Genomic DNA, 12948 nt, shown 5'->3' on the forward strand with positions numbered 1-12948 from the left:
AATTAATTTCTTAATCAAGGAATAAGTGATTCAGAAATCACTTATCTACCTACCTAGAGGGTGTTCTGGGGGTCAACGCCCCCGCGACCCGGTCCATGACTAGCCCTCTAAATAAGGCCTAACCAATGATATATAGAGGTGTAATAAGATAAGATTTGTTTGGATTTTTAACCTTGAGTGTTAGCCAGGATAACCCAGGACTGTCAGTGCGTCATTGAGGACTGTCTGTCTTATTTCCGATAAGGTGCGTCAGTCTTCTTCCCAGGATGCAACTCACACCAGTCAACTAACACCCAGGTACCTACTTACTGCTTGGCGAACAGGAATAGCAATTCAATTCAATTCCACCGATGCCAGGGATTGAACCACGGACACTCAGTGTATGAGGCGAGTGCACTGTCAAAAGAGCTACGGGACACCTGTGTGGATTTTCTTACAAATTCATCTTGATATAAATCCAAGCAGTATGTTGATCTTATTATACAAAATTAGGAACTACTATATCAGCTATAGATTTATACTGACCAAGACTCCAGGATTCTTGCTACATCCAGTAGAACTCTAATTCTTCTTACCAGTGTCTTGGGGGACTTTCAAACACCTTAATGAAGAAAGTTAATATATTTGATAGGCAAAAATGATCCTTTGTGCATCCGGGTTGTGACTCGTCAATCAAATTATGTTAGTAGATGAATGGTTCAGAGAACCGACATGTTGATAAATTAGACACATGTGCAACTCTTGGGTATCTTTATTGAGGAAACGTTTCGCCACACAGTGGCTTCATCAGTCCATACGTAGGAGAAACTTGAAGATTGATTGATGGACTGAACACATCGACTCAAGGTTGAGGGACTGATTACCTCATTCTCCTGTTCTTCAAGTTTCTCCTACGTATGGACTGATGAAACCACTGTGTGGCGAAACGTTTCCTCAATAAAGATACCCAAGAGTTGCACATGTGTCTAATTTATCAAATTGTGTTAATTAATGTATCTTCCAGCTGTATCAGTTATTTTGATTCTAATAATCTGCCAGCAATAAAGGTCTGATTGAGTTTTCATTAATTTGATGGTAGAGATGGTCCAGTTTTGTAGACGGGAATCACACTGCCACTTCTCGGGTCATCAGAAAGATACCGCTGCCAGAGATATATTGAAGACTCGAAGAAGCTGTTCACGTCGTTCCTTTTTAAAAACCTTATTTTTTATTTCGATTTAATATTACATAATGTATTATCAGGTTCTTTATAACTAGATGTGACGCTGTAGCTTCGTGAACCGAGGCAGGTATCCCACTGTGTTCAATAAGACTGTTATGCTATGGTCTTGGATGCAGTGAAGGATAAAACAGAATGCAGATGTAGTATACACAGATTTTGCAAAAGCCTTTGACAGGTGCGATCATGGTGTAATAACTCACAAAATGAGTGCTAAAGGGATAACTAGCAAAGTAGTCAGATGTATCTTCAACTTTCTAACAAATCGAACACAAACAGTGGTGGTAAACAGAGTTAAACCAGAAGCTGCCATAGTGAAGAGCTCTGTTCCATAAGGCACAGTACTCGCCCCCATCCTGTTCCTCATCCTCATATCAGACATAGACAGAGATGTAAACCATAGCACCGTGTCATCCTTTACAGACGATACTAGGATCTGCATGACTGTTATCCATCGACGACACGGTAAATCTCCAAGAAGATATGTAATCCAAGTTTTCCAATGGGCAATGGAAAACAATATGATGTTCAATGAAGATAAATTCTAACTACTCCATTATGGAAAACTGGAGGAAATAATAGATATCACTGAGTATACTACAAACTCTAATCACACATAATAATAATAATAATAATAATAATAATAATAATAATAATAATAATAATAATAATAATAATAATAATAATAATGATAAAATAATAATAATAATAATAATAATAATAATAATAATAATAATAATAATAATAATAATAATAATAATAATAATAATAATAATAATAATAATAATAATAATAATAATAATATCTTTATTTACTACAAGTACATGTACAAGGTATACAGTCCTAGCTGAGATCAATGACATACTACTATATAGAAAGCCCCTTGTTATGCTGAGCATTTCGGGCAAGTTAGATCAGTGTCCCAGGATGCGACCCACACCAGTCGACTAACACCCAGGTACCCATTTTACTGATGGGGAACATAGACAACAGGTGTAAAGAAAGACGCCTAATTTTTCTACTCTGGCTGCGAATCGAACCCAGACCCTTGCCATGTGAAGCGAGAGCGTTAGCCACTAGGCTACCAGAGCAGAAAAGTAATGTGAAGGACCTGGGAGTGATAATATCTGAGGATCTCACCTTCAAGAATCCCAACAGTGCCACTATCACATCTGTGAGGAAAATGATATGATGGATAATAAGAACAAGAGATGCCAAGCCAATGATCATCCCTCTTAGATCACTTGTTCTCTCTAGGCTGGAATATTGCTGTATATTAACATCTCCGTTCAAAGCAGGTGAAATTGCAGATCTAGAGAATGTACAGAGAACCTTTACTGCACATATAAGTTCCATCAAACACCTTAACTACTGGGAACTCCTGGAAGCACTTGACTTGTACTCACTGCAGCACATGAAAAACACAGTAAGTGTCCGGAGCCCAAGACTGTTCAACAGTCTCCCACCAGCCATAAGGGGAATCACCAGTAGACCCCTGGCTGCCTTCAAGAGGGAGCTGGACAGATACCTAAAGTCAGTGCCGGATCAGCCGGGCTGTGTTTCGTACGTTGGACTACGTGCGGCCAGCAGTAACAGTTAATCAGGTCCTGACCCACCGGGAGGCCTGGTCATGGACCGGGCAGCGGGGGCGTTGACCCCCGGAATGCCCTCCAGGTAGCAGGTAAGCTTAGCCTCCTGTACCTCAGTGCACACAAAGGAATAGTACGGAGTACAGCGTAAGTCTCTAGTCTACTTATGTATCAACACTGAACATTTGATACCAAACAAAGTTATTACAAGAGACACATTTCAGTCTCTTCAGCAAAATAATGATAATGTCACCATTCTAAAAATCAGCTCTGTCCTGACTGTATTGGGTTATCCTAGGTGGCTAACCTCCCGGATTAAAAATCCCAACAAAATCCTATCTTACCTTAAGATACATCAGTGTTTAGAGTTTGTTGCAGTCAGAAAACGCACTACACAAACCCCAGCCCAGTCTATGTAGCAAATAAGAAGGTTAGGTTAGATGGTTAGGTTAGGTTAGGTTAGGTTAGGTTAGGTTAGGTTAGGTTAGGTTAGGTTAGGTTAGGTAAGTTTTGTCAAGAAATCGAACAAGTGTTTCCTCTATGCGGGTCTTATTCATGTGATGACCCGCCACTGGAGCTTGTGGTTATCTGACCGAGGCCTCCAGCTGGCTTACCGGTGAGAAAGTATGAGATGTTGAACGGTTTAGGCGTATGAGGAAGGTGGCTTGACCAGCTAACAGCAAGTGCTGCAACAAACAATGCAAACACGGACAAAAGAAAAGAAAATTCTGGCGGCCAGGAGCCAGGAATCGACCCCCCGCAAACACAGATCGGTGAGCACATTCCTGAAAAAAAAGTAAGTAAATAATGTCGGGGTAAACTGAGCACTGAACTGCTATGACTTTTACTCAGTTGATACAAAACCAAGAAAAGTAATTTCATACTGAGTCATCACAGTCTGAGCTACTGAGAGAGAACCTGCAAGAACCAGTGTGATGTATGAGGAAGGTGATGAGGGGAGGTTAAAGAGAGGGAACGGAAAGATTAGAGGGATGGACTTAGGGAGAAGGAGGGTTGTGTATGAGAGGCAAGAGAGAGAGAGAGAGAGAGAGAGAGAGAGAGAGAGAGAGAGAGAGAGAGAGAGAGAGAGAGAGCTGAGGAGGTAGGTGGGTCATGGAGAGAAGACTAGAGATAAGAGGAGCGCTGTGTGGGGTAAGATAAAGAAATTAATAACACTACTTATCAGTTATAACTCACAGGTTGATCGAGATCCACAGGCCCCCCAGCCACTCAGCCATTCAGCCACTCAGCCAATCAGCCACTCAGACAGTCTGCCACTTAGACACTCAGTCACTTAGCCACTCAGATACTCAGCCACATAGACACTCAATCACTCAGCCACTCAAGATACTCAACCGTTTAGACACTGAACCACTCAGCCACTCAACCACTCAGGCATTTAGCGCTTCAGCCACTCAGATACTCAACTGTTTATAAAATAAAATCTAGTACATGTACTTGAAAACCCCAATTCTAGAAGAATCTTCCTGATCAAGCATACAAAGGAACTTAAAAAAATGTTTAAACGTTTAAGGTGTCCCGTTGCTAGATCGCTAGCACACTCGGCTGGAAAACATTAGGGACGTCTTTCCATAACACACCTGCTGTCTCTGTTCAACCATCAGTATAAAATAGGTACCTGGGTGTTAGTCGACTGGTGTGGGTCGTATCATGGGACAAAACTGACCCATTTTGCCCAAAATTCTCCCCATAACAAGCGGTTTTCTATGCAGTAGTATGTCATTGATGTCAGCTATGGTCTGTATACCTTGTACAAGTACTTGTAGAAATAAAGATATCATTATTATTATTATTATTATTATTATTATTATTATTATTATTATTATTATTATTATTATTATTATTTATTATTATTATTATTATTATTATTATTATTATTATTATTATTATTATTATTTATTATTATTATTATTATTATTATTATTATTATTATTATTATTATTATTATTATTAGAAGCACCAAAGGAAACTTAGTCACTAAGAGCGCAGCGCACAACTGTACCAACACGCGACCCAGTTTCTAATCACTTCATGTCTCCAGCTAAATTGTGTAGGTGACAAGGCGTCTATAACTCAGAAAAAAAGAGGGTAAGCGAACAACTAACTACATTTTTCAGTTGCCAAGATACCCAAGGAACGGAATCAAATAGATGTCAATAACTCTGCCACGTACGTAGGTCGCACCCACCTATCACTTAACATCGCAAAGAAGTAAGACATCGCATGACATCAGATGGCATCACACCCATGTCACCATTCACTATTTCATCCAGCAATTCAAGTGAAAGAATATTAGTGCACCGAACACTAATAAATAATTTAAGGTTTCATAAGAATATTCTAATATTTAACAACCTGAAGGAGGAGGATCACAACAGACACTGGTATTCTCTCATACACACTACAAATACCACATTAAGATCCCAAGAAATACTGAAGTTTCATCTGGAAAGTCACTGGAACCTCAGGTACAACGCAATTCCAACATATTCATAATACAGACCCGTCTCTGACCCAGCAGAGGCTGTATACATTTTTAAGAACGTCTGGGAAAACTTATTCCAACTGCATCCACCAGACCCAGCTGTACTACAACATACATGTTACATCGAGCATCAAAGAACACGGCCATATCACCACACCTGACCCCATTATTACTCAAGACACAATTTCCTCTACACCTTTCGCACAACGTGACGTCAGGTTCCTTCTCACTAGCCTTCCCCGTAAAGCTCCTGGGGCATCTGATCTGTCTCACATTATACTTCAACACCTTACAATCTCTTGCCTCTCTTGCCTCTGGCTATTTTCCATCTCAAGTCTGTTACGGCTTCCTTCATTCCAAAGCCTGACAAAGATTTGACTGATCCGAAGAGCTAGAGGCCCAAAAACCTGAAGGTCTTCCTTTGTGAGGGAGAAGAATCATAACTATTTTTCCATAAACATATTTCCGGAATTCACGAGATTCTCAGCTGTGACCCTGGTCAGCAGGAACAGAATAATCATAATCAGCGCTTTCTGTTGGATATATTTATAGTTGGCGGTGTCTCCTGGACTCTCTGGTAAGGTTTAAGGTGGCAGATCCTGGTAGTATTACCTTAACTGGTGTTTGGAAGCTGGAGTGAGGCGGGGCACTTCACCCTCGACTCCCTCCACACCAGATGCAGCGCTGTATAGTCCTTGTGGCTTAGCGCTTCTTTTTGATTATAATAATAATAATCCAGACCAGATAAGGGTAATCTATGATAATAATATCTTTATTTCTGTAAGTACATGTACAAGGTATACAGTCCTAGCTGACATCACTGACATACTACTATACAGAAAGTCACTTGTTATGCAGAACATTTCAGGCAAATTAGGTCAGTTTTGTCCCAGGATGCGACCCACACTAGTCCACTAACACCCAAGTACCCATTTTATTGATGGGGAACAGAGACAACCGGTGTTAAGAAGCACGCCCAGTGCTTCAACCCTCCCCGGGAATCGCCCTGTGAAGGAAAAACTTTAGCCACCAGGCCACGGGGCACGAAGTGGTTACTCACTGTAATCTTCAGTGTTAGGCTGTTTGATTGTTAATGTAAAAATTAATATTTTTGTACCAAAAGAACCTTAGAAAACTTACCAAACCTTGTTATAACAAGCGCAATTTAATTTAGCCTAATCCAGCTAAAAATATTTAAGATAAATTTACAATAATTTAATAACAAACACAATGAAATATATATTTTTTATTAGCTTGAGAATGTAGGTCACATCCTGGGGACAAAATTAACCTAAGTTGCTCGAAATACTCTGCATAACCAGTAATTTTCTATATAGTATGTCATTAATGTTAGCTACGCCTGTATAAACTGTATCATGTACTTGAATAAATAAAGATTATTATTATTATTATTATTATTATTATTATTATTATTATTATTATTATTATTATTATTATTATTATTATTATTATTATTATTATTATTATTATTATTATTATTATTATTTATTAACTTACAATAAACTAACCTAAATTAACCAAACCTAACTAAGCCTGTACTCACCTATTTGTACTCACTTATCTGTGGTTGCAAGAGTCGATTAATAGCTCCTGGCCCCGCCTCTTCACCGATTGCTACTAGGTCCTCTGTCTCCCTGCTGTAAGAGCTTTATCAAACCTCTTCTTAAAACTATATATGGTTCCTGCCTCCACTACGTCACTTTCTTGGCAATTCTATGGCTGAAGAAATACTTTTTAACATCCTTTTGACTCATCTGAATCTTCAGCTTCCAACTGTGACCCCTTATTTCTGTGTCCCATCTCTGGAACATCCTGTCTCTGTCCACCTTGGCAATTCGTAGCAGTATTTTATAAGTCGTTATCATGTCTCCCCAAGCCCTTCGGTCAACCAGTGTCATGAGGCCGATTTCTTCATAGGGCATTACCCTTAGCTCAGGGAGACTAGTCTTGCTGCAAACCTTTGCTCGTTTTCTAATTTGTTGACGTGCTTGAACAGGTGTGGGTTTGTCCAAACTGGTGCTGCATACTCCAATTTGGGCATGAAGTACATGGTGTACAGAGTCTTGAACGATTCCTTACTAAGAAGTCTAAATGCTATTGTTAAGTTTGCCAGGCGCCCATAAGCTGCAGCAGTTATTTGATGTGCGCCTCAGGAGATGTGTTCGGTATTATACTCACCCCAAGATCCTTTTCCTTAAGTGAGGTTTGTAGTCTTTCGTCCCTAGCCTGTACGCTGGCTGCGGTCTTCTTTGACCTTCCCCAATCTTAATGACATTGCACTTGATGGAGTTAAACTCCAGGAACCAATTGCTGGACCAGGCCTGTAGAATGCCCAGATCTCTTTGTAGTTCTGCCTGGTCCTCCTCCGATTGAATTCTTCCTGTGTATGTGTGTGTACTCACCTATTTATGGTTGCATGGGTCGATTCATAGCTCCTGGCAGTCCTGTGTGTGCGTGTGTGTGTGTGTGTGTGTGTGTGTGTGTGTGTGTGTGTGTGTGTGTGTGTGTGTGTGTACTCACCTAGTTGAGGTTGCAGGGGTCGAGTCCAAGCTCGTGTGTGTGTGTGTGTGTGTGTGTGTGTGTGTGTGTGTGTATGTGTTAATCTATACCCTCCTACATGTAGTTACAGGGATCGAGTCTAAGCTCCTGACCCTTCCTCTCTGCTGGTCTTCTCGTCTAGCTAGGTGAGCCCTGTCATATGTGTTCTTACAGGTATTAATGAACCCTGACTCTATAAGTTGGTCTTAGTCGTTGCACTTCTTGATCACTATAAAGCTAAAGAAGTATTTCCTAACATCCGTGAGATTCTTGTATGTTTTTACCTTTCTGCTGTGCACTCGTGTTCTGCTGTGCACTCGTGTTCTGCTGTGCACTCGTGTTCTGCTGTGCACTCGTGTTCTGCTGTGCACTCGTGTTCCTGATTCTTTCTGTCCTTCAGTGTCATCAGGTTTAGCTCGACATGGCTCATATACTTTAGCTCTGGGACTAGTCTCATTGCAAGCCTCTACATTCATCCAGCTTCTTGACGTACTTTTTAAAGTGTGGGTTCCATACCGGTGCTGCGTACTCCAAGATAGACCTGACATATGCCGCATATTGTGCCGTGAATCACTCCTTGTTTAGGTTCCTGAAAGCTAACCTTACACACTCCGCAAATGATAAAGGATTCTAAAGAATGTTGGGCCTCTCCTAAATTGCAAAGAAATTTGTTGTAACATACAAAAAAGAATAAGAAAACAAATTTTTACGTACGTTTTAATATTTGGTCAGTTTCCACGATGATGCCGTTTTCAGGATGGTAATGCAGATAATTAGTTTCTTGAATGGAGATTATGATCATCTTGGTCGAGCATGGCAATGATGATGTATTTCTGAAGCGGGCTTTAGCTTTCATGTCATTTCAGTCATTTTCGATGAGATTCAGGTCAGATCATTGGATAATACTGATATTGTTCTCTTGCAACATTTCTTGACCAGTATCTGGATTAAGGGATTTTGTGGAATGTGGGAATATGTGCCTTAAGTACTCTTACTGAACATACAGACCTCTCCAATAATGTTGGGCTGCGAGCAACTCAGCATCATTTGTGGAGACGAGCATTTGCTGTGGAGGTTATTCGGTTAACGTCCACCTCAAGTGATATGCTCAGAACTGTTTACACAGAGGTTCTCCTTGAGGAAGGTTGCATCCTTTGTCCCTCGAACCTCTGATTCTGATCTTTCTTATTCCCTTTCTTTATAACCTTGCGATTTTTGGGGTTAAACTGCCGTAGCAACTTTGCTGCTTATTCAGATCCATTGGTAGTTTTTCCTGGTTTGCTACTATTTTTATTCTCCTCATTAGTTTCTTGTCATCTATCACCAGGGATATCTGTTGGTAGATGTCAAGTCATTCACTCACACAACAAACAGTACTGGTTATAGTACTAATCCTTGTGGAAACCGTCTTCATTGTGTTTGTGGTTGCATGGGTCGATTCACAGCTCCTGGTTGTGTGTATTCACCTATTTGTGGTTCCAGGGGTCGATTACATAGCTCGTAGCCCCGTGTGTGTGTGTGTGTGTGTGTGTGTGTGTGTGTGTGTGTGTGTGTGTGTGTATGTGTGTGTGTACTCACCTATTTGTACTCACCTATTTGTGGTTGCAGGGGTCGAGTCCTAGCTCCTGGCCCCGCCTCTTCACCGGTTGCTACTAGACCCTCTCTCTCCCCGCACCATGAGCTTTATCAAACCTCGTCTTAAAACTGTGTATGGTTCCTGCCTCCACTACGTCATTTTCTAGGCTATTCCACTGCCTTACAACTCTATGACTGAAGAAATACTTCCTACTATCTCTCTGACTCATTTGTGTCTTCAACTTCCAATTGTGGCCTCTTGTTTCTGTGTCCCCTCCCTGGAACATCCTGTCCTTGTCCACCTTGTCTATTCCACGCAGTATTTTATATGTCGTTATCATGTCTCCCCTGACCCTCCTGTCCTCCAGTGTCGTCAGGCCGATTTCCCTTAATCTTTCTTCATAGGACATTCCCCTTAGCTCTGGAACTAACCTTGTTGCAAACCTTTGTACTTTCTCTAGTTTCTTGACGTGCTTTATCAAGTGCGGGTTCCAAACAGGTGCTGCATACTCCAGTATGGGCCTGACATACACGGTGTACAGTGTCTTGAATGATTCCTTACTAAGGTGTCGGAATGCTGTTCTCAGGTTTGCCAGGCGCCCATATGCTGCAGCAGTTATCTGATTGATGTGTGCTTCCGGAGACATGCTCGGTGTTATACTCACCCCAAGATCTTTCTCCTTGAGTGAGGTTTGCAGTCTTTGGCCACCTAGCCTATACTCTGTCTGTGGTCTTCTGTGCCCTTCCCCTATCTTCATGACTTTGCATTTGGCAGGATTAAATTCGAGAAGCCATTTGCTGGACCAGGTGTCCAGTCTGTCCAGGTCTCTTTGAAGTCCTGCCTGGTCCTCATCAGATTTAATTCTCCTCATTAACTTCACATCGTCTGCAAACAGGGACACTTCTGAGTCTAACCCTTCCGTCATGTCGTTCACATATACCAAAAATAGCACTGGTCCTAGGACCGACCCCTGTGGGACCCCGCTCGTCACAGGTGCCCACTGTGATACATCATTACGTACCATGACTCGTTGTTGCCTCCCTGTCAGGTATTCTCTGATCCATTGCAGTGCCCTTCCTGTTATATGCACCTGATGCTCTAGCTTCTGCACTAATCTCTTGTGAGGAACTGTGTCAAAGGCCTTCTTGCAGTCCAAGAAGATGCAATCAACCCACCCCTCTCTCTCTTGTCTTACTTCTGTTATTTTATCATAAAACTCCAGAAGGTTTGTGACACAGGATTTGCCTTCCGTGAATCCGTGCTGGTTGGCATTTATACTCCTGTTCCGTTCCAGGTGCTCCACCACTCTCCTCCTGATAATCTTCTCCATAATTTTGCATACTATACACGTCAATGACACAGGTCTATAGTTTAGTGCCTCTTTTCTGTCTCCTTTTTTGAAAATGGGAACTACATTTGCCGTCTTCCATACCTCAGGTAGTTGCCCAGTTTCCAGGGATGTGTTGAAGATTGTGGTAAGTGGTACGCACAACATATCTGCTCCCTCTCTAAGGACCCATGGAGAGATGTTGTCCGGTCCCATTGCCTTTGAGGTATCGATGTCCCTTAGCAGTTTCTTCACCTCCTCCTCATCTGTATGTATGTCGTCCAACACTTGTTGGTGTATTCCTTGTTGGTGTCCCCATCTGGTCTGTCCCCCCAGAGTCCTTCCTGTCTCTACTGTAAATACTTCCTTAAATCTCGTGTTGAGCTCCTCACATACCTCTTGATCGTTTCTTGTGAGTTCTCCACCTTCTTTCCTCAGCCTTATCACCTGGTCCTTGACTGTTGTCTTCCTCCTAATGTGGCTATACAGCAGTTTCGGGTCAGATTTGACTTTCGATGCTATGTCGTTTTCATACTGTCGCTGGGCCTCCCTCCTTATCTGCGCATACTCGTTTCTGGCTCTTCTACTAATCTCCTTGTTTTCCTGGGTCCTATGCCTCCTGTACCTTTTCCATTCTCTGTTGCACTTAGTTTTTGCCTCCCTACACCTTCGGGTAAACCAAGGACTCGTTTTGGTCTTCCTATTATTTCTGTTTCCCTTGGGAACAAAACTTTCCTCTGCCTCCTTGCACTTTGTTGCCACGTATTCCATCATCTCGTTTACTGATTTTCCTACCATTTCTCTGTCCCACTGAACCTCCTGCAGGAAGTTTCTCATACCTGTGTAGTCCCCCCTTTTATAGTTTGGCCTGTCCCCTTCAGTTCCTGTTACCTTCTCCACTTGTAACTCTACTATATAGTCAAAACTCAGAACCACATGATCGCTAGCTCCAAGGGGCCTCTCGTAAGTGATGTCCTCGATGTCTGAACTGCTCAGGGTGAACACAAGATCCAGTCTTGCTGGCTCATCCTCCCCTCTCTCTCTGGTTGTGTCCCTGACATGTTGATGCATGAGGTTTTCAAGTACCACATCCATCATCTTGGCTCTCCATGTTTCGGGACCCCCATATGGCTCCAGGTTTTCCCAGTCGATCTCCCTGTGTGTGTGTGTGTGTGTGTGTGTACTCACCTAGTTGTACTCACCTAGTTGAGGTTGCGGGGGTCGAGTCCGAGCTCCTGGCCCCGCCTCTTCACTGATCGCTACTAGGTCACTCTCCCTGAGCCGTGAGCTTTATCATACCTCTGCTTAAAGCTATGTATGGATCCTGCCTCCACTACATCGCTTCCCAAACTATTCCACTTACTGACTACTCTGTGGCTGAAGAAATACTTCCTAACATCCCTGTGATTCATCTGTGTCTTCAGCTTCCAACTGTGTCCCCTTGTTACTGTGTCCAATCTCTGGAACATCCTGTCTTTGTCCACCTTGTCAATTCCTCTCAGTATTTTGTATGTCGTTATCATGTCCCCCCTATCTCTCCTGTCCTCCAGTGTCGTCAGGTTGATTTCCCTTAACCTCTCCTCGTAGGACATACCTCTTAGCTCTGGGACTAGTCTTGTTGCAAACCTTTGCACTTTCTCTAGTTTCTTCACGTGCTTGGCTAGGTGTGGGTTCCAAACTGGTGCCGCATACTCCAATATGGGCCTAACATACACGGTGTACAGGGTCCTGAATGATTCCTTATTAAGATGTCGGAATGCTGTTCTGAGGTTTGCTAGGCGCCCATATGCTGCAGCAGTTATTTGGTTGATGTGCGCTTCAGGAGATGTGCCTGGTGTTATACTCACCCCAAGATCTTTTTCCTTGAGTGAGGTTTATAGTCTCTGACCCCCTAGACTGTACTCCGTCTGCGGCCTTCTTTGCCCTTCCCCAATCTTCATGACTTTGCACTTGGTGGGATTGAACTCCAGGAGTGTGTGTGTGTGTGTGTGTGTGTGTGTGTGTGTGTGTGTGTGTGTGTGTGTGTGTGTGTGTGTGTATGTGTGTGTCTGTGTGTGTGTGTGTGTGTGTGTGTGTGTGTACTCACCTAATTCACCTAATTGTGGTTGCGAGGCCCGAGTCATAGCTCCTGGCCCCGCCTCTTCACCGGTCGCTAATAGGTCCACTCTCTCC

Source organism: Cherax quadricarinatus, chromosome 41, assembly GCF_038502225.1.
Source record: "Cherax quadricarinatus isolate ZL_2023a chromosome 41, ASM3850222v1, whole genome shotgun sequence".
Taxonomy (NCBI): Eukaryota; Metazoa; Arthropoda; class Malacostraca; order Decapoda; family Parastacidae; genus Cherax; species Cherax quadricarinatus.